The 22,079-nt window shown below is 49.0% G+C and overlaps 1 protein-coding gene across 4 annotated transcripts in view; it reads left to right on the top strand.

Moving 5' to 3' along the window:
- The window catches only part of GNB1 (G protein subunit beta 1), a 90,360-nt gene that overhangs the window by 4,833 nt on the left and 63,448 nt on the right, over positions 1 to 22,079 (top strand). The window contains exon 1 of one of the 4 annotated variants that reach the window (XM_021097495.1): positions 86 to 346. The exons of 2 other annotated variants lie outside the window; for them this stretch is intronic. The gene's annotated coding sequence lies outside the window, so the exon portion shown is untranslated. Of the gene's footprint in view, positions 1 to 85; positions 347 to 22,079 lie in introns of those variants that run through there. One more of the 4 variants, XM_021097490.1, reaches the window with a different exon arrangement.

Below are 22,079 nucleotides of genomic sequence, written 5' to 3'. Positions count from 1 at the left end.
GAAGCGCGCGGGCGTGCGCGCGCCGGGGCCTTGGCCGAGCCGTGCGTGCGCGCGCGACGTGCGCGGTGACGCGGCCGTGGGGTTTCCCGAGGCTGCGGGCAGGGGCCGCCGCGCCCATCCCGATGGCTGGAGGCGTCTGAGGGGCGGACGGAGGCGGCGGCGGGAGCGGGCGCGGGCGCGGGAGTGGGAGTGGAGCAGCCGCCGCGGGACCGACCGGACCAAGCCTCGCCGGCGCACCTGCCCGCAGCGCCCGCGGAGCGGCCCGAGCGCGACCACCTCCCGGAGCGGCGGCCGAGGCGGCTGAGGCGGCGGGGTGCGGGTGCGGCAGGCGGGACGCGGCGTCGAGGTGAGCGCGGCGGCCCCGGCCCAGACCCCGGACCCCAACCCAGACCCCCGCCCCCGCCCCCGCGTCCGAACCCTCCCCGCCGCCCCCCGGTCGCCCGCCCCGCCCCCACCCTGCCGGCTCCCACCCTCCCCGCCCCCACTCGGCGGCCGCGCCAAGTCTTCCTGCCGCGCCCGGGTGGGGTCCGTGAGGCGGGGGCGGCGGGGACCCCGCGGGCATGGGCCGGGTTCCGTGCCTGGGGGCCTGGATTCAGGCCTGGGGGCCCGGGCGGGGGTCGGAGGGTCCGGGGGTGTCGGGGCCGGCGTGCGGGCTGGGGAACAAAGGCGGCGGCGGCCCTGCGTCTGCGGCGGGCGGTGGGCGCCGTCCTTGGCCGCGGGAGGACATGGGGCTGGAGGAGCGGCTTCTGGGCGACTCGGGAGGGAGGCCGGCGTCGCCGCGGCCGGGAAGGAGGAAGCGGCGCCGAGGGCGGCGCGAGGCGGACAAAGCGCCCGCGGTGGCGGCCAGGCCCGAGCGGAGGCCGCCCGCCGTCGCCGCGGTGCGTGGCCTGCGGGCGGCGGCCGGGGTCCCCGCGCCCCGCACGGAATGAATGGCTCCGAGGCGGGCCCCCAAGATGGCGCGCCCGCCGCCGGCCTTTGTCAGCCGCCGCCCGCCGCCGCGGGGCTCCGGTGCGCTTGCCGGGGCCGGGGGCGGGGGGCGGTAGCTCGAGGCTTGGGGTCCCCTCCGGCCCGGGTGGGGTGCGGGGGCGCTGAAGATTGTACCCGGGGCAGGCGGGGCCGCTGGCCTTTGGAAATGCTTTATTTTTCCCGGGCGGTTGGCGTTTGATTCCGATGGTGCCGAAGCGTTTCTGATGTCCTCTGAATTACTTGGTTAGCTCGTGGCAGTGGTGGTGGCTTTACGTGCCCAGATGCTCTTCTGCGGGGTTGTGAGACACGGTGGCTGAAGGAAAACAGCGACGTGGGGGGTTTTATTTGGGGAAGGGAAGTTGGTGGGCGCTTAGAGTTAAAAGAGTACATTCCTCAGTTTATGCACAGAGGCCGCATCTGACTTCGTTTTGGTTTGGGGACTGTTAGAGGCCTGTCTATGTCTTCATTTCGCTGTCGGGTAACGGTGATCTCAAGTAACAGGTAATGATTGAGCAGTTGCTTTTGAGATTAATAGCTAAGAAAACGTTTAGATTATTTTTCTTGATGACGAGCAAATGGAAGGAAGTATTAGTTTTGTGAAAAGTTCCCATCAACCCCAGATACTGGAGAAGGTCTGAAGACCATTGTCATGGGTGAGATTTCTACCTGAGTTCTTTGTTTTCTAATTTGAATCTGTAGTCTTTTTTTGAGGTGGAGGGGTTCTTTATTTCAAAGAAAGATTTTAGTTTGCATTCTCTTAAGATAGATAGGGCCTGTTCTGGATTCTTCCGGAAGGTACATATTGCAAAAAGAAAGTGAACGGGCAGTTCCTTTTTTGCTTCCACTAACACTGGGTGTGTGGCTGAGGACAGGGCTGGTGCCCCCAACATGGAAAGGGGTCTGAGAACCTCCAGACGGCAGAACTGGGTGGCAGCTTTTGGCTTGATGTAATTTTCTGACAGTTAGAGCGGTCCAGAAATGGGGCGATCCTGTAGGGAAGACTTCCTGCTGCCGAGAGTCTGGACTCAAGGGCGCTCTCCTCCAAGACTCCCTCCATTTACCTGCTGCTGGTTTCACAGGCATTGGAAGTGCTACGAGTTTTTCTTAGAAGGTGAGAGCTGCGGAAAGCAAAGTTAGGTTTCCTGCTTGTGCCCGGAGCTCACTCACGGTTCTTCCTCCTCAGGGGCCAGCGTCAGGGCTACCTCTCCTCTGCTGAAATGGTTGGAGAGGATGCTTATAGAGGAAATTTGTTCAGCCGTGCACTTTTGACTCAGCATTGGCACTTTGTTAAATGAACACACCCACCAGACAAAAATTATTCCTCTTGTATGGTGTCTGAGTTTACAACAGAGCTGTATTTATATCATCAGGCAGGCACCAAGCAGAATGCCCTTTAATGACACCTTAATAAAATTTCCTCTGCTTGCTATCTTAAGTTCTGTTTTGGAGGAAGTTGAAATAAATTTCCTCAGATTTCATTTTAATCTTGGAAAAGATTTGAAAGACTTTCTTCAAAAGGCTGTCCAGTCTTTTTCATGCTTAATAACTGATTTCAGAGCTTGAATCACCTAGGTCTTGTAAAGACCACATGAGAAGTCCACACATTTTATAAAGGGTTAATTTATTTCTCAGGTTTTGTTCTCTTACCTTGTGTTTTGCTAAAAATCTTTTGTTGTCCCTAAGTTTGACTCGAAAAGTTGTTTTTCTGTAAATAGCTTTGAGAAGGGTCCTAAGGTAGCTGTAGACTTATTTACCTTCAGTTGCCTTTTTAGCAAATGCTCGAATGAATAACACTGGTTTTTATATATATATATATTTTTTCTGATTTTGTCTTAGACGTGCAGCATTGGCATTGTAGTTTGTCTTCATTGGATTGTTTTTTTCTGTGCCCAAAAGATTTGGCTCATGTTGGTCTCTAAATTGGATTAAGTTCTTACTGACTACAGACTTTAGCTTTTAGCATTAGCGGATTGGTAATAGATAGTCTCAGTTTTATTATCTGGGCCTGACCATATGGCATCCCATATTTTTTTGAAACCCCTATTGAGTGTAAATCTAGTAAAACATTGAACAGAAAGTTTTAGAACTTTTTAACCGTGGTATAAATTTTGATTTCAGGTTTGCCTCTGTAGGTAAGAGTGGTTAGAGAATTTGTGAGGCAGGCAGTCCAGTTAAATGGTTTAGCAAACATAGAACGAGGAGTTAAAAACAAGTTTAGGGGTTCCCGTTGCGGCGCAGCGGAAATGAGTCCAACTGGTATCCATGAGGATGTGGGTTTGAGTCCCTGACCTTGCTCAGTGCCTTAAGGACCCGGCGTTCCCATGAGCTGTGGTGTACGTTGTAGATGTGCCTGGGCTCCTGTGTTGGCTGTGGCTGTGGTGTAGGCCAGCGGCTGCAGCTCCGAGTCGACCCCTAGCCAGGGAACCTCCATATGCCACAGGTGCAGCCCTAAAAAGCAAAAAAATAAAAAATAAAATGAAAACAAGTTTAACTTGAAACTAAGGTCAGAGAAATAATTGTAAAATTGAATGTGTAACTTTACTGGAAAAAGGAAATAGCCCACGTGTGTGTGGAGAGTGTGGCCATGTGTTGAATAATGCAGCATTGTATTGACTGTTCTGGAAAAAGAATGGCGTGCCACTTCTTTCTAGAGCTGTGAGATTTGTTCTAGAACTCTCCTTTAAGAAGTACAGGCAGTCTGTATAGATTGACGAATTGGTCAGTGGGTTACTGGAGTGCTAAAAGCTTTTAAAACCTCTCAGTGCGCTTGTTCCTGTGGCAGCACCTGCCATTAGGTGGCACAGTAATCAGTGGAAATTATTGCCGACTTCCGAAGATAGAAAAGCTTCCTATTTTATAGAGCAGTGTTGCTTTTCTTTCTTTTTAGAGGAGATTTAAGCAAGTATTCTTTTATTTGACTCGAGTTAAAGTTCTGGGAAAAGAGCTTTTTCTAAAAACTTACTGATTAAAAGATCAAGTCAAGATTAAAGTAATAATTCTGGAGACATTGTTCAGTTGACTGTATTTTTTTTTGGGTTTTTTTTTTTTTTTTTGTCTTTTTGCCATTTCTTGGGCCGCTTCCATAGCACATGGAGGTTCCCAGGCTAGGGGTTGAATCGGAGCTGTACTTGCCGGCCTACAGCACAGCTCACGGCAACGCCGGATCCTTAACCCACTGAGCAAGGCCAGGGATTGAGCCTGCAATCTCAGAGTTCCTAGTTGGAGTCGTTGACCACTGCGCCACCCCACCACGGGAACTCCGACTATATTGTTGATAAAAGATTATGATTTCATGAGCCGCTCCTTATTTTATGCAGGGGGGGGAGACTCCTTATTCTTTATCCTGTCAGGACCAAGGGGCATTGGTTGAATATATTCTTAGTGACTTCTGGGTAATTGTGTCTTTTTACATGTCTCTATGTCTCCTGACTCAGTCCTGTGGCAATTGTAAAATGCGTTCCCTGTGAGGATTACAGATTCTTTTGACTATCTACCTGAGTGTTGTGGTTGATAAAGCTTTTTTTTTTTTTTCCTCCCTTTTTGGGTCACACCCATGGCATATGGAAGTTCCTGGGCCAGGGATCAAATCAGGGCTGCAGCTGGGGCAACAGTGCCTCCCTTAACCCACTGTGCTGGGCTGGGAATCAAACCCTTGCCACCACAGAGACAAGACTGGATCTTTAACTGTGGCCCAGTGGGAACTGCTGTAGTTGATAAAGCTTTAAAAAATTCTGGGCTCTTTCTCTTTAGACGAGAGAGTGTAAAGCTTCTACAGTAGGTTTCCCCCCAGGTGATCTCAAGAACTTTAAGATAATTCCTGAATTTCAGGGAGGGAAAGAAATTCACTCATTTCTTAAAGGACTGAGGCTGAGTTGGAACCCAGTTCGGTAGCTTCACGTGCTGCTTGTAACTGGATGTGGTTTTTGATTTCTCGGTGTGTGTTTCCTCCAGAGTGGAACGGGCCTCCCAGCACCTCCTTCCTAGGCCAGTTGTGAGGGTCGGTGAGTTAGCATTGGTGGAAGCACATGGAGCAGTGCTGGTTTTTAACAGCAGTCTTCTATTTTGTTTTTTTTAATTTGTTTTTTTGTTTGTTTGTTTTTCCTTTTTTGGCTGTCCTGCAGCACGTGGAGTTCTTGGGCCAGGAATCAGATCCAAGCCGCAGTCGCAACCTAACGCTGTATTCTTAACCCACTGTGCCAGGCTGGGGATCAAACCCATGTCCCAGCACTCCCAAGACACTCCCGATCCTGTTGTGCCACAGCAGGAGCTCCTGTAATATCTTTTTAACTCTCTCCCACATCATCTCTGACTTTCTGATTTTGAAAATCAGTTTTTTTAAAAAAGTTAAACTATGGCTGATGTACATCATGTTAGTTTCAGGTGTGCTGCTTAGTGCTTGACGGTGGCGTGCGTGATGGAATGAGGAGTCTAGTAAACCTCTGTCGCCTTGCCTCGCAGTGTCGCGACAGCATTATTGACTGTAGTTCTTGGGCTGTGTTACATCCTGTGACTTGTGTGTTATGTAACTGAAGGTTGTACCTCCTCATCTCCTTCGCCTGTTTTGCCTCCCTTCCCCTTTCTGGCTACCACCCGTTCTCTGTGAGTGTCTCATGAGTAGCTATGAGTCTGTTTTCTTTTTCGTCTTTGCCCATGGCATGTGGAAGTTCCCAGACCAGGGGTCAAATCTGCGGTGACAATGCTGGATCCTTAACTTGCTTCTCCACAAGAGAACTCCTGTTTTCATTTTGTTTGAAAGCCTTTTTTTTTTTTTTTTTTCTACCTTTATAGGATAATTTTCATCCTATAATTCATTTTTCTTTTTGTAATTCATTTTGAAACTGATAAAATTATTTTTTAAAAATCTCATTCTCTTACATTAATGATGCTGAGTCATTTTTTTTTTTCCCTTGGTCTTTTTAAGGCCACACCTGCAGCATATGGAGATTCCCAGAATAGGGGTCAAATTGGAGCTACAGCTGCTGGCCTACTCCATAGCTCACGGCAACGCCAGATTGTTAACCCCAAGCGAGGCCAGGGATCGAACCTGCAACCTCGTGCTTACTAGTTGGATTCGTTTCCACTATGCCACAACGGGAACTCCGATGCTGAGTAATTTTGGATTTCACAAAATTTTTTTGGTCTTTCCTCAATTTGCCAACCAGTGAAATGAGATATTTTTCATGTATTCTCAAAAATACTGTAACTGGAAATGTGTGTAACAAATGCTTATTTAGCACCTTTTCTGCTAGCTGCTGAGTCTGTAAGTTGCAGAATGGGTCTAGGGCCTTATGTTGCAGTTTAATAGGAGTCCGATAGGCACGTTGCGTACAAAGGTGAAAAAGCAGGGGTCAAGGGGGCAGCCGGCCTTTGGAGAGCAGTGATGGCTTCCTAGGGAAAGTGCTGTTTTGATAGCCAGCGTTCCCTTGTGGCACAGCAGGTTAAGGATCCGGTGTCGTCACTGCAGTGGCCCAGGTTGCGGCTGTGGTGTGGGTTCATTTCCTGGCCCGGGAATTTCCACGTGCTGTGGGTGCGGCCGACAGAAGAAAAGTTGAGACGGGAAGGATCCTCCCGATGGAGTCCGCCTGGCACACAGGTGGCCTGTGGAAGGGGAGGAGGGTGTGTGTGTGTGTGTGTTCTTCGTGCAGCCAATTGGCCTCCGTCACCCACTCCCTCCAGCACCGAGAGCAGTGTGGTGCACGATAGGTGCTCATTAATTATTTATCGAGTGAATGAGAGCATGGGTCATCCAGGGACAGAAGTTCCAAAGGGCTGGGGAGTGGGGAGAAATGGACACTGAAAAGTCAGGGCCTTGATAGAAAATTTGCACTCTGACCTCAAGGGCTGTAGGAGCCTTCAGAGGGTTTGAGGAGAAGCACCACTTGGTGCCTGAACTTGGAGATGCTCAGAGGAAGAGGACCTAGGTCATCAGTTCCAGATGGGATGCTTCAGAGAGGAAGGGAGTCTAGACAGGGGGCGGGGCAGGGGGGGGGGCTGGGAGCTGGTGACTGAGACGCCTCGACGACTGCACGGAAGGTAAGAAAGGAGTAACTGGGCACAGGTTTCTGTCCTGGACATCCTCTGGCTGTTTCGTATTAACTAAAATGAGCAAACAGTGCGTTTGTCTTTGCACCCTGGGTTTGAGGCCCCCAGAAGGCGTTCCCACCTTCTGCATCCAAACACACCAGCCCTTACGCTTTCTTTTTTTCTGTAGTGATCTTTATTTTGTCCGCTATAGCTGGTTTACTGTGTTGTGTCAGTTTTCTCCTGTACAGCAAGGTGACCCAGATACACGTACATGTGTCCATTCTTTTTTCTCACATTATCCGGCTCCATCACAAGTGGCCCTTACACCTTCCACTTCTTGTTCTTGCAGAGCTCTTCGCTGGGAGGTTTGTCAGTTCACTCAGGCCTTTGTTCTGATAGCCCTCTCAGAGGACAAGCTCCACTCCCACTCACTTCCATCTTCCCTTGCTCTGTCTCCCTGGCCTTTATGTCGATCGCCCACTGGTTCTACGCTCCCTTGAGCTTTGGAGTTCCTGTTGTGACTCAGCGGGTGAAGAACCTGAACTGATCTCTGTGAGGATGCGGGTTCGATCCCTGGCCTTGCTCAGTGGGTTTAGGATTTGGCGTTGCTGCAAGCAGTGGCGTGGTTACAGATGCCGCTTGGATCTGACCTGGCTGTGGCTGTTGCCGGCAGCTGTAGCTCCTATTCGACCCCTAGCCTGGAAACTTCCACAGGCTGCGGTTGTGGCCCTAAGAAGGAAAAAAAAAAGATGGGCACTTGGGTTCACTGTGCCGTCACCAGTTGTGAAATAGCGTGTGTTGAAAAACTGACTTTTGTGTAGGTGAGGATGGCGCTCTGGAGCAGTGGTGGGGATGAGTTAACTGTATTTACCTTTTTTCGGCCGTGCGCACAGCATGTGGGAATTCCTGGACCAGGGATCGAACCTGTGTCAAAGAAGTGACCCAAGCCCGAGTAGTGACAGCAACAGATCCTTAATCCATTGTGCCACAAGGGAACTCTGAGTTACCCGTATTTAGTGGTTGACGTCTCTGGTGTCACTGTCACTTACAGCGAGGGTCTCAAGAGTATGGTCTGTGGGCCAGTCAGGTCTGAGCTGCTGTCATGATGCCATTTACGTCCCTGGACTTTATGTGGACGTTCCACCTGATGGTGCAGAAGCAGTGACGGGTGACACTGCTGGCTCTGGGGCACAAAGCAAGGCCGTGGCACCAAGTCAGTTAAGCAGTTATTGCAGGCATAGGATTCTTCACTCCATGAACTTGTGGTTTAAACTGAAGATCTAGTTTAATATCCTTCATGAAGCAATACAAACTAATTTTTTTTTTTTTGTCTTTTTGCTATTTCTTTGGGCCGCTCCAGCGGCATATGGAGGTTCCCAGGCTAGGGGTCGAATCGGTGCTGTAGCCACTAGCCTACGCCAGAGCCACAGCAACGCGGGATCCGAGCCGCGTCTGCAACCTACACCACAGCTCACGGCAACGCCGGATCGTTAACCCACTGAGCAAGGGCAGGGACCGAACCCGCAACCTCATGGTTCCTAGTCGGATTCGTTAACCACTGCGCCACGACGGGAACTCCACAAACTAATTTTATTACACTTCGGCCTGGAGCACCCGTCTTTCTACTGGTCTGTGCCACAAGACGGGGAGCAGGCGGGGAGCGCTGATGTGTCCTCATGTGTCAGAGCCGTTGTCTGATGGACGGGCAGCCGTAGTGCGATTGTTGAAAGAACAGCTGACAGAAAATGATGGCTCTTTAGACAAGGGTGTTTGGCAGATATTTTCTTAAAACAAAGGCAGTGAAACAGATACTTCAAGAAAAATAACTGACAGTGTTGTTGGCAGTGATAAAATTTGAGCTTTCAAATGAAAATTAGAATTTTGGAAAGCTTGATTTTGCTACCATGAGCTTGACAGCTTTCAAGTACTTAAAGATTTTTCTTACAAGATGGGTGGTGATGCTAAAGAAATGTTTCTCTCTTTTTTTAATATTACGTAAGAAAGTGTGTCAGCATTTGGAAGGTCTGCATAAACTCAGTTCAGTATTTTTGGCCTGAACTGTCCTGTGCCTGACGCCGCTAACTTGCAGATGGGTAGATGACACACCCAGCACTCAAGAGTGGAGTAAAAGCTCCTGGCGTTGGATGTAACTAACGAAAAGCTCATTGATACAGTTTGAGATTCCACATCAGAACTACGCTTTAAGAAACTTATCACTTGTCACGGTTTGATGTTCTGTCAAAGAAGGCTGTCCACATTTATTCCAGAATGCTGTTAAAATACTCCCCCTTTCCAACTGCATGTCTCTGTGAGGCTGAATTTTCTTCATCTTCAACCCAAACAAGATGCTGCACCAGATTGAGTGCGGAAGCAGCTGCGAGAATCCAGCTCTGTCCGGTTGAGGCAGACTCTTAAAGAGATGTGCTGAAACGCTTACCAGTGGCCCTCTTCACGCCACAGAATTCTTCTAGGTTTTTTCTGTAGTTGTGTTTTTTGGTCTTTTCAGGGCCACATGCAAGGCATATGGAGGTTCCCAGGCTAGGGGTCGAATTGGAGCTGTGGCCGCTGGCCTACACCACAACCATAGCAACATGGGATCTGAGCCATGTCTGGGACCTACACCTCAGCTCACTGCAATGCCGGAGCCCCAACCCACTGAGCAAGGCCAGGGATCGAACCTGTGTCCTCATGGATATTAGTCAGGTTTGTTACTGCTGACCATGACAGGAACTGCTGTAGTTATTTTTTGTAAAAATATTTATGGTGGCATTGTAACGGCCTTATGAAATATTTTTTAAAGTCTCTTAATTTCTAGCATAGCAAATATCCATTGATAGACTCTGGGATCCTCAGTAATTAAGAATGTAAAGGCAGGGAGTTCTCACGGTGGTGCAGTGGAAACAATCCAACTAGTATTCCTGAGGATGCGGGTTTGGTCCCTGGCCTCGCTCAGTAGGTTGGGGATCTGGCATTGCCGTGACCTGTGGTGTAGGTTGCAGACGTGGCTCAAATCCTGAGTTGCTGTAGCTGTGGTGTAGGCCAGCAGCTGCAGCTTCAGTTTGACCCCTAGCCTGGGAACCTCCATATGCCACGGGTGGAGCCCTAAAAAAAGGGGGGGGGCAAAGAAAAGAATGTAAAGGCAGCCTGAGACTAAGCCTTCGAGCAGCAGTGCAGTGGTTAAACCAGAGGGGCCACATGAGAGGCCCCCGCTGAGGACAGGTACCCTGTCCTGGTGTGTCCTTATAGATACAGCGACATTGTAAGTGTGGGCTTGTGCCTTTTCCTGGGGTGTAGAACCACCCAGAGCGTCGCTGAAGGTTGAAGACCCATTGGCATAGCTTGGGTGTTGAGGGCTGGGCGGAGGGAAAAAGCTCGTAAAGGCGTGGTCAGAAGTGGGAAGGACATTGGAGCAGTGTCCGTGTCTAAGAGTCTGTGAGGGGAGAGAGAGTGGTCAGAGCAAATTTGGCTGAGTTTGAGACAGAGACTGGGGGGTCAGTGGTCACCATTCCCCAGGGCTGATGAGTGGCAGGGAGTTTGGGGGAGGCTCTGAAGGAAAGGGGTGGAGAGGCACATGGGGTTGAGGGGCAGCTCTGTGCTGCCTTCATTTAATTTAATTCGTTAATTTTTTTGGCTGTGCCTGAGGCATGTGGAATTTCCCCGGCCAGGGGTTGAACCCATGCCACAACAGCGACCCAAACAGCTGCAGTGACAATGCTGGATCTTTAACCTGCTGTGCCACGCAAAAACTCCTGCTCTGCCTTGGTTTTAGATGGAGTAGCTGGAGCCTTGTCAGGTGTTGAGAGCAAGGAGCTCCCGTGGAGGGGAGGGGGAGTGTCAGTAAAACGCTTGTTCCAGGCTGAGTAGTGCCAGAGAGCAGCTGGTGGTGGGGCAGTGACGGGAGACAGCAGCCCTCCCCTGGTGAGAGGACTGTCATCGGTCACGTGGTGGGTGGGAAAGCCTGTGCTAAAAAGGAAGTCGGGGCAGGGCCCTGAGGAGTGCAAGGATTTCATTTTTTTTTTTTAATTGTTATTTCCCCAATACAGTTTTTTTTTTCCTACTGTACAGCATGGTGACCCAGTTACACATACATGTATACATTCTTTTTTCTCACGTTGTCATGCTCCGTAATAAGTGACTGGACATAGTTCCCAGTGCTACACAGCCGGAGGGATTTCATTTTAAAAAGGCGGTAGAAACATGGGATGAACTAACCAGGTAGATATCTGGGCAAGAGGAGAAGCCCTAATACAGGATGGTGCTTGGAACTGCAACGGAGGGCTCAGGGCTCGGGCTCTTGATGAGCACATCCACGTGGCGTAGACACATACGTGTGTAAAGAGCGTGGGGAGAAGTGCTCCAAGATTGCCCTGCTGAAACACATTCTCCAGGCCATAGCCCTCCTGTCCTCCACTGACAGTTCCCTCGGCAGTTCTTAAACTTGCATTTTGCAAGTTGATGATCGCAAGGGTGCTAGCTCACGTTTGTGGGGTGCCTCCTAGTCTGGGCACCGTGCTGAGAACTTTGTTGTTACTGCTGCACCTCACATCAGCTCTGAGCCAGGAACGGTGCATAGCCCCCTTCACAGATGGCTCAGCCCACAGGGAGATGAGGGAATTGGCCATAGTCACGGCCAGGAATCCTTGGAACCCGTGTTCAACCCTGAACCCACGTTCAGACGTCAGTTTGCCACCAGAGCCCTGTCCTACCTGCTAGCAGGAGCTCTGCTCCCTTAGTCTTCCATCCGGGGAGACGTCTCTGCCTGTGTCTGCCTCTTTCGTATGTTACTGAAGGGGGAGAGTCTTTCACTTGAAAGCATGCTCACCAAGAGTTTTATCTTTAGTTTCTTCCCCAGGTGCTCCTTCTATCCCACCTTCTAACATGACTGACGAGTCTTATATGACTTAGTCCCTCAGTTAACCTTTATATCTTTTTTTTTTTTTTTTGACCACACCCGTGGCTTGCAAAAGTTGCTGGGCCAGGGATCAAACTGAGCCACAGAAATAACCTGAGCCCATAGCGGTATAGTGCTGAGTCCTTAACCTGCTGAGCCACCAGGGAACTCCAATCTTGGTCTCTTTTTCAGGCACTATTTTAAATTTTCTCCGTTTAAAATTAAACTCCCTGGGAGTTTCCATCATGACTCAGTGGTTAAGGAACCCAACTATATCCATGAGGACTTGGGTTCCATCCCTGGCTTCGCTCAGTGAGTTAAGAATCCAGCATTGCCATGAGCTGTGGCGTAGGTCCTTTTTATGAAGATGTCTTTTTCAGTAAGTCCATTTTATAATTTCAGTTTTTTAACTTTTGTATTTTAATAGCAAAAATGTCTAGTTGTAGAAAATTAGGAATATAAGAATGAAGAGGGATTGAGTTCCCGTTGTGATGTAGCGGAAACGAATCTGACCAGGAATCATGAGGTTGCGGGTTCGATCCCTGACCCTGCTCAGTGGTTAAGGATCTGGCATTACCATAAGCTGTGGTGTAGCTTGCAGACGTGACTCGGATCTGCTGTGGCTGTGGCTGTCAGCTGCAGCTCTGATTAGACCCCTAGCATGGGGACCTCCATATACCACGAATGTGGCCCTAAAAAGCAAAAAAAAAAAAAAAAAAGGTGGGGGGAGATGTGTAATTCCCCTCTCTGTAAGTAACCACAAAGTACTATTATATTTTCCTTTGTCTTTTGTAGTGCCCATGTGCAGGGACTGGAGAACACCGTGTATGTAGGTTTTTTGGCCACGCCCCCACATTTGGAAGGTCCCAGGCCACAGTGCTGGAGCCTTAACCGCTAGGCCACTAGAGAACTTTGCGTAGATTCTTAAATTCTACTTTTTCTACTTTGTTACTGTCACTATGTGTATTTCCCAGAGGGTCACCTTTGAAATAATTGGGTTCCTTCTCCCTGTGGTTTTTCCGTGCCCACGTGCCAGGCATCCCGGCTCTGCAGAGTCAGAGCTCAGGAGCTGTGAACAAGTTATTTACCTCCTCCCAGTTTTCCCATCTCCTAGGGTAGTGCCCAGGATGAAACAAGACGGTACAAATAGAATGCGTACTGCGGGGCTTAGCAAGGTGCGGGCGCTGACGTGCCCACTTCCATCACCGCCACTGCCTGTCGCCTCTGCCCTCCTCGCCTGCCTTCTTCTGTGCCTCACGGCTTCTCTGTGCAAACCCCGCTCTTTATTCCTATCTCACTGAGGGTTTTCAGGGGTTCTTCTCTTTGGCTCTGAAATGAGACGCTCCGTTTCCTGGGGCTGCCGTTAACTCCCACCGCAAACTGAGTGGCTTCCAATGGCAGAAGTTTATTCTCTCGCCCTTCTTGGAGGCTGAGTCTGAAAGCAAGGTGTTGGCAGGGCAGCTCCCTCTGATGCCTCTTTCTGGCTTCTGGTGGTTGCTGGCAATCCAGTTTCTGGGTCTGTCTTTAAGTGGCCTTCTTTATGTGTCTGTCTCTGCTCTTAAAAGGATGCCAGTCATTGGATGGGGGCCTAATCCAGTGTAACCTCATTGTGAGTTAGAACTAATTATACCTGGAAAGATCTTTTTTCCAAATAAAGTCACATTTACAGATAGATTTCCAGGTGGACAAGAATATTTGGGGGACACTTTTCAGCCCACTGCAGTTACCTGGAGCTTCTTCCTTGGCCCAGTCCTTGCGTTCCTGATTTCGTATCTCATGTCTTTACCATCCCGCCATGGACAGGTTTGTAAAAAGAAGTCTCAGTTGGAGTTCTCCTGTGGCTCAGTGGGTTGGGGATCCGGTATTGTCACTGCTGTGATTGGTGACAGCTATGGCGTGGGTGTGGCCAAAAAAGAAAACCAGTCGCATGTTGGAGAAACCAGTAGAAAGAACTTGGGTAGAAAAGGTAAATGTTCCTTCCGGACTCTGGATGTCTCACAGAGCTGAAGTTCAGGAGCAGAGCAGCTTCTTGGTCAGCGTGGAGTCAGAGGAGGGAGGAGCCGTTAGAGGGTCTCTGTCCCTCTTATTTCCATTTTCCTTGGCTGTGAGCTTACAGGGTGGGAAAGCTCCCTGAAGTGGTCATTTTTCTTTGTCTTCAACATAGTGTGCCTCTCGGCATTGAACTCAAACTCGATCACCACCTTTTTGAAAGGCACTCTTAGTTCCTGGTTCGCCTTCTGCCGTTTTGTCTGTCCTTGGTTTCCTTCCAGGGTCCTCCTCTGCCTGCCCTGCACGCCCTCGGTTGTCTGGTGTCTTGAGTCCAGGATTCATCTCTTCTTGGGCTCTCTTTGGGCTCTCCTTGGGTGGTCATGTCTACTTCCATCTGTGTTGTGTTTTTTTTTTTCTTTTTTCTGCATCTTGCAGCAGCTTAATGAAGGATCTCAGTTCCCAGACCAGGGCTTGAACCCCAGCCACAGTTGTGAAAGTGCTATTTCCTAACCACTAGACCACCGGGGAACTCCCTGTTCTTGCCTGTTTTAAATGCTGTTTACGGATTGTTTTGATACCTCACAAGTTTCTGTCTCTGCCTCAGCCTTTCTGACCTCTGGACCCTCCTCCTTGTCCACCTGCCATCTCCTTCCTTTTGCTGTTTTTACTCCTGAGTCTTTGATCCTCTAGGGCTCAGCTTAAATGTCACCTTCTCAAGAGGCTTTTTCTGGTCACACTGTTGCTCTTCAGGTCGACTGACCTCAGTCGTTGCCTTCATGGCGGCCACCTCCAGTTGTGGTTACAGAGTTGTGAGGACCTGTCTCTTCCTCGCCCTCACCACCAGGGTTGGAAGGAGGGGCCACGCCAGTTGGGTTGTTTATGTCGGCAGGGCTAGTTCTTAAACTTGACTGAGTCGGACCCCTTGACAGTGTCCATCAGTCCGTCTGGGCTCCGGACTGGGAGTTGAAAGGAACACCCCAGGTGAGCCTGATGCATAGGCAGGTCTGGGGATGGTTGCCTGTGACACCACTTAATGAGGACCTTAACGTTGCGGTGGTTTTCCTGAGAATGGGCAGAAGGGTCATTGGAAGGGCTTGAGATGGCTTCCCCACTGGTGACACGTGGGTTTGGGCGTGGCTGCTGTGACCCACAGAGATGAGAAGTGAAGGGGGCAGGGAGCTTTTCCTGGGCATGGATGGAATCGGGGAGCAGGGAAGCGTCTTGGTGCCTAGCCCTGAAGGGATGGCATTTAAAAGGTGCTGCTCAAATCAGTGAGGGACCTTCGTGTCCTCCGATCCTATTCTTAAATATAGGAGCTGACTGCGCACGTTGCCCATAATTTAAAACTTGACATATTCAGGAAAATGCTACGCTGCTGAGCAGCTTTCTGCACTTCAGCTGTGAAAGAAGAGCTTTACAACGGCAGCCTTTCTAGTCTCAACATTTGTTCACAGATTTAGATAATGCTAGCTTAAAAAAAGTAAAAGCTGCTAAAATTGTTGGGAGTGATGTTATAAGTCAGTGGGTAAATGATTCGTTTTAACAGCGGAGCAGCTTTTTAGGAACGCATCTTCTGTTGTTCCTGTGCTGATTGGAACATCTTGGCAATCTGTAGTTATTTAGAGAATAAATACACCTTTGGACTTTTTTTTTTATTGTCCCCCCCCCCACGGCATATGGAAGTAACCAGACTAGGGGTCGAATCAGAGCTGCAGCTACACCACAGCCACAGCAGTGCTAGATCCAAGCCGCATCTGTGACCTACACCATAGCTTGTGGCAACACCAAATCCTTAACCCACTAATTGAGGCCAGGAATTGACCTCACATCCTCATGGACACAGTGTCAGATTCTTAACCCACTGAGCCACAGTGGGAGTTCCTGGATACTTTTCAAAAATTTATTTTTTGGCCATGCCCATGGCATGTAGAAGTTCCCAGGCCAGGGATCAAACCTGTGGTACAGCAGTGACGACATCAGATCCTTAACCTCTAGACTACCGGGGAGCTCCTGGACTGATATTTTTGTTATTTATTTATTTTTTTTGCTGCACTTTTGGCCTGTGTAAGTTCCTGGGCCAGGGATTGAATCCAAGCTGCAGCTGCACCAACAGCAGATCCTTTAACCCCCTGTACCTGGTCAGGGATCGAATCTGCACCTCTGCAGCAACCTGAGCCACTGCATTTGGATTCTTAACACACTGCGCCACAGTGGGAACTCCCTTTTTAGTTTTTAAAAATATTTTATTAAAGTATAGTTGATTTACAGTGTTGTGTCCTTTTTGGCTTTAATACAATTAGGTTTTTTGTCTTTTGGGTGTTTTGCCTTTTTAGGACCACACCCTTGGTATATGGAAGTTCCCAGGCTAGGGGTCATCAGAGCTACAGCTGCTGGCCTGCACCACAGCTCAGCGCAAGGCCAGATCCTTAATCCACTGATCGAGGCCAGGGATTGAACCTGTATCCTCATGGATACTAATTGGGTTCATTACTGCTGAGCCAGGATGGGACACATTTTTAAAATGTCTCTTTTAAAAAAAAATGGACGTAGCTAAGAGCAGCCCTGTTGGGTAGCATGGTCCTATAGAGATTTGGGAGGTGTGGAGAAAAGACTTCAGGGAGTTCCCGTTGTGGGTCAGTGGATTAAGGAGCCAACTAGTATCCATGAGGATGTGGGTTTGATCCCCGGCCGTGCTCAGTGGGGTAAAGGATCTGGTGTCACCATGGGCAACGCAGGTTACAGGTGCGGCTGGGATCTGGCATTGCTGTGACTGTGGTGTAGGCAGGTTGTTACAGCTCTGATTTGACCCCCTAGCCCAGGAACCTCCATATGCCACCAGTATGGCCCTAAAAAGACAAAAAAGAAGAAAAACCAGAAGAAAAGTCTTCATATAAGGGAAGTAAGAATTCAGAAAATTTAAGTCTTTTCAGGAGTTCTCTGGTGGCTCATCAGGCTAAAGGTCTGATGTTGTCACTGCCGTGACTTAGGTTTGATTCCCTGGCCTGGGGACTTCCACATGTCATGGGGGCGGCCAAAACAAAATAAGCAAAAATAAAAAAACAAAAAAACAAAATCGGTTCAGAACTTTTAGTGGCCTTTGTATATCTGAGGTTAGGAACCTTTTTGGGGGGGTGGGGGTGGGGTTAGGGCGGCACCTGTGACATATGGAGGTTCCCAGGCTAGTGGTAGAATCGGAGCTGCAGTTGCTGGCCTACACCACAGCCACAGCAACACAGGATCCGAGGCTCATCTGCACCCTACACGTGGTTTACAGCAGTGCCGGATCCTTAACCCACTGAGCAAGGGATCGAACCCATGTCCTCATGGATACTAGTTGGTTTCGTTACTGCTGAACCACAATGGAAGCTCCAGGAACCTATGTGATATTATGTAAATCTTGGGAGTGTTTGTCAAGCATGATCGAGAAATGTATATTTTAAAGGATAGTTTTTGTATGTAATTGGAATTTTTCTAGTCAAATTTATTTTTAAATATTTTACTTCTTTGAAAAAAACATATACATGCTTCCTAAAATTGCTGGACTTAAAGAATCTCAGTTTTGGTTATTTTTAGCCCTCTCTGTCTTTCTGTGGTCTTTGGCACCCACTTAGACGCTGGGGTGTGAGTGTCTGGGGAGCAGGATAGGGCTTGTACTGGAAGGGTCCTCAAGGCAGTTTCTCTTCTTTGCAGCTGTCTGGTTTCTTTTGTGGCAACAGGACCGTGACATCCTTGAGGGTTATTTTCATGGGACTAGGGAGAGACTCCTGCCAGTCCATCCCACTAACCGTGCCTTGGGGCCTGAGGAGGAGGCAGAGGACATGCGTATCAACCCAGATCTTGAGAAGACGACAGAAAGTGCCCCCAAAGCAGTGACTCCTTCCTTCCCTTATGGAAGCACCAACCTCCTAGAGGCGCAGCCACGTGCTTTCGCTTTTGCTCTCGCTGTTGCTCTCCACGGTTGCTTGTCCAGAGATAACTGTAGTTAGTTGTCGAATCGGAACTCCAGCTGCTGGCCTATGGCACAGCCACAGCAATACCAGATCCGAGCCACCTCTGTGACCTACACCACAGCTTGTGGCACTGCTGGATCCTTAACCCACTGAGTGAGGCCAGGGATGGAACCTGCATCCTCATGGATACTAGTCAGATTCATTTCCACTGAGCCACGATGGGAACTCGCCCTTTGAGCAGTTTTAAGCAGGATGTGACAGGATGTGAGGTTTTCAAGATTATTCAGCTTGCTGAATGAAGAACGGGTTGTTGGGCAAATAGAGACAAACATCATTCATAGGAGATCGTTGATGAGCAGTAAAGTGGCTTGGCCAAGGGTGGGGGCCGAGAACATGGAAGGACACGGCTAGGCTAGGCTCACGAGGCTCACATCTGCTCCGGGGGCAGAGCCAGCCACGGCGCCAATGGACACAGCAAAGGAAGGTGTCTTGGGTGATTTTTCAGGGCTTGCTTTGCAGACTTAGGGCTGGTGACCTCAGGCACTGTGATGAAACCTCATGGGTGGTGCAGGTTGCTGGCTGTCCAGTGGGGACAAGAACTACGCTTGGAGTGTTTGAGGTTCAGAGTGGATGTGGAAAACCATGAGCACGTCGGCCTGGGGTTGGGTCAGAAAGCTGTAGGTGGAGTTTGAGTTCTTGTGAGTGGATGCCGTCCCCTGCACGCGGAGGATGCTGGGGTATTGCCGTGCAGAGTGCTTTGGAGGTTAGATGAAAGGGGTCCTTTGGATGTGGGAACTCGGGACTAGGTGGTTGGCAGGGAAGGCCAGATTGCAGTGAGTTGGAAGCTGGGAGCTGAGGAGGGGAGACTGGGGGGATGTGGCTTCGAGAAGGTGTGCTCTGCAGGGCGAGGCAGGGAAGGGGCTTCGTAGTTGGTGGGTGACATGGGAACAGCAGAGAGTTCTGTTTTTAAATAGGTAGAGCCTAAGCCATGTGTTATTTTGGGTGCATCTCAGAACTTGACTCTGTGATGGGTCCCCTGGGATCTTGTTAGCTACAGCTCCTAATTCAGTCAGTGGGGCTGAGTGAGCTTTCCTAACAAGCTCCCAGGCGCCTCTGGTGTTGCTGGTCCCTGGACCCCACACAGAGAAGCGAGCACAATTGATGTTGATAGAAATGGTGGGAGCTGGTAGGGGAAATTGAGGCAGGAACAGAAGGCTAAACCCCTTAAGAAAGGCTGGTAGGCAGGCTCCTGTCTGACTCTGTACCCCCAGGCCTGTCTCACAGCTGGTGCCAGCTCTTTGGAGGGGCCTTCGCCTTGGCTGGGCTCAGGATTTCACAGCATGTCCTGGTCAGTGTGCTTCTTCCTCCAGTTGAGAGGCTGGGGCGTGGCACCTGTGACCAATCTGCAGTAAGCCTCGTGAGGTTAAATAGCGTTTGAATTAACGTCAAATTTAATGTGTTTTCTATTTGAAAAATGGGTTGAAGGAGTTAGCTGTCAGCCAACGATCCCTCCTGTCGTTTGAGCTACCCTTCCATGCTTGACAGTTTGCGTAAAGTGCCTGCTAAGCTCAGAATTTCAAGATGTGAAAGAGACAAGGTGAGATTAGCTGATTTGATTGGGAGGGGGAGGAATTACATTTCAAACAAAAAAGATTTTAATCTAAGACATAATGACATAGCATTACAAGTCGGTGCAGGCTCAGGTACACATTCCCTTTTAAACTGAATGTAAGCCCTGAAGCTGTGTACATCCTGGCCTGTTGCAGAATTGACATGTCCTTGGGGAGAGTGCCAGAGGGACCCGGGTCCCCTGCAGGAAGAGGCAGGAAGGAGGAGCCAGGCACTTGATGAGTAGCTGCAGTTAGACAAACAGGTTCCTTTCACTGCCATCCCTTTGTCTTTCTCACTTATTATTCCTGTGACTGAGATGCTGTGATTCCCGGGGGAGCGAGCAGGGGCGTGGGAAGGCTCCAGCTCCAGGTGCACCTGTGTGGCTGCTCCTGCCTCTCCTGCGGCCTCATCCTCTCAGAGGTGCCCCGAGGGAGAGAGGCCAGGGACATACAATCCATCCTGCAGTTAAGCTCTTTGTCCTGAACGGTTAGCTGAAGTAGACTTTAGGGTGCTTTACAGTGAAATTCTGTCTTTAGTGGTATTATTGAAGTCACTGCTTTGAGGCACGAGAGTTAAATAATGAATGGTCAGAAAAGGCGAAGGAAAGTGGTTCATCCTGAGAGCCGCGGGTCTGGCAACAGGCTTTCTTTTTTGGTAAATAACCTACTGCTTCATAGAAACTAACTTTAGAAATAACTTTTTTGAGTTCTTGGGCAAATTGACCCATTCCATTTTAAAAAATGAATGGTAAACCTAAAACTTTCCCTTTTTTTAAAAAGGGGAAAACATGTTTATACGAAGGGAGTTCCCTGGTGGCTCAGCAGTCTAAGGATCTGGTGGTGTTACTGCTGTGGTTTGGACCACTGCTGCTGTGGCCAGGGTTCAGTCTCTGGCCCGGGAACTTCAGCCTGCTGTGGGCACGGCCAGTTTTCTGTATGCAAGTGCTGTCCCCCCCCCAGCCTGTGCCCAGGGGGTGTGGAAGTTCTTTGGGCCAGGGATTGAACCCACGCCACAGCAGCAAGCCACAACAGTGGCAAAGCCAGATCCTTAACCCATAGGACCGCAGAAGAACTCCTAGTGTGATATTTTACATGGGTTGGGAATGGATGATTTATAATGTACGAAGATGTTACATCAACTGGCAGTGTGTGTCTTTTGGGAAAAATAAAGTAGAAAATTGTACGTTCCACAGCGCATAGAGATTCTGGGTGGATTAAAGATTTAACTGTAAAAATCAAACGCAGAAGCACTAGAAAATTATTACAAGAAATATTTTATAACCTTTGGGTGGGTTGTTTGCAGGAAGGGCTTCTTGATGTGACACTAGGGCTATAAGCCATAGGAAGATTATTTGCTTGAATACTCAGAACACGCCTATAGCAAAAATACCTCGTAGCGCCAATTTGAGCTATAGTTCAGAGACAGGCAAATGGGAGAAAATATTGGAAATACATGTTTGGTGAGGGTTAGTGTCTTAGTGCAAAGGAACATTTCCAAACTAAATGGCTTAGCAAGTTTATTGTTTGGAAATTTATTCATGGGAGAATCTTTATTATAGTATTATAAAAACAAAATAGTAACAGTTAGAAACCCTCACCTAGAATTTTGGTAAAAAAGCAAAAAATTGGAGTTCCTGTCATGGCTCAGCAGAAACGAATCTGACTAGTATCCATGAACACAGGTTCAATCCCCGGCCTCGCCCAGTGAATTTAAGGATCCAGCATTGCCAGGAGCTGTGATGTAGGTCCCAGATGCAGCTTGGGTCCCGCATTACTGTGGCTGTAGTGTAGTCAGTGGCTACAGCTCCGATTCGACCCCTACTCTGGTAACCTCCATATGACGTGGGTGCGGCCCCAAAAAGACCAAACAAAAAAAAAAAAAAAAAGAAAAAAAGAAAAAATATTTGTGGAACGAGTGAATGGATAAATCTGAATGCCCACCTGTAGGGATTGGTTAAACTAAGGCACACTCGGAATACTACACAGCTGTAAAAAAGTTTTTTAAGGTGGTCCTTCTTCATCGTTGTGAGGGGTGACCACAGTGCAGTGGATAAGGTTGGGGAGAAGTACATTCTCTTGTTCGTCCCTGGAAAGTGGAGATGTTATTTCTTGGTGGTAAACAGGGACAGAGAGTGTGCTGTACAGAAAGTTAATGCTTATCTGGTTTTTTTAGAAAATTTAGCAAGATCATGAAAATTAGGGGAAAGATGTTTTTCATTTTAGAGGAGGAAATACAAAAGCAAATTAGTTATGTTGGAAAATATTAGAAGCTCTCTCAAAGTTAGCATGATTGAAATGAGTGTATTATAGAAATTTCATAGTTTTAGCTTGCTTGCCTTTATTTATTTATTTTTATTTATTTATTTATTTTTTTTTTGTCTTTTGTTGTTGTTGTTGTTGCTATCTCTTGGGCCGCTCCCACGGCATATGGAGGGTCCCAGGCTAGGGGTTGAATCGGAGCTGTAGCCACCAGCCTACGCCAGAGCCACAGCAACGCGGGATCCGAGCCGCGTCTGCAACCTACACCACAGCTCACGGCAACGCCGGATCGTTAACCCACTGAGCAAGGGCAAGGACCGAACCCGCAACCTCATGGTTCCTAGTCGGATTCGTTAACCACTGCGCCACGACGGGAACTCCTATTTTTAT

The sequence above is a fragment of the Sus scrofa genome, chromosome 6 (genome assembly GCF_000003025.6).
Source record: "Sus scrofa isolate TJ Tabasco breed Duroc chromosome 6, Sscrofa11.1, whole genome shotgun sequence".
In the NCBI taxonomy this organism is placed as follows: Eukaryota; Metazoa; Chordata; class Mammalia; order Artiodactyla; family Suidae; genus Sus; species Sus scrofa.
Note: the sequence above shows the minus strand (reverse complement) of the source record. Positions and strands in the feature narration are given on the sequence as shown.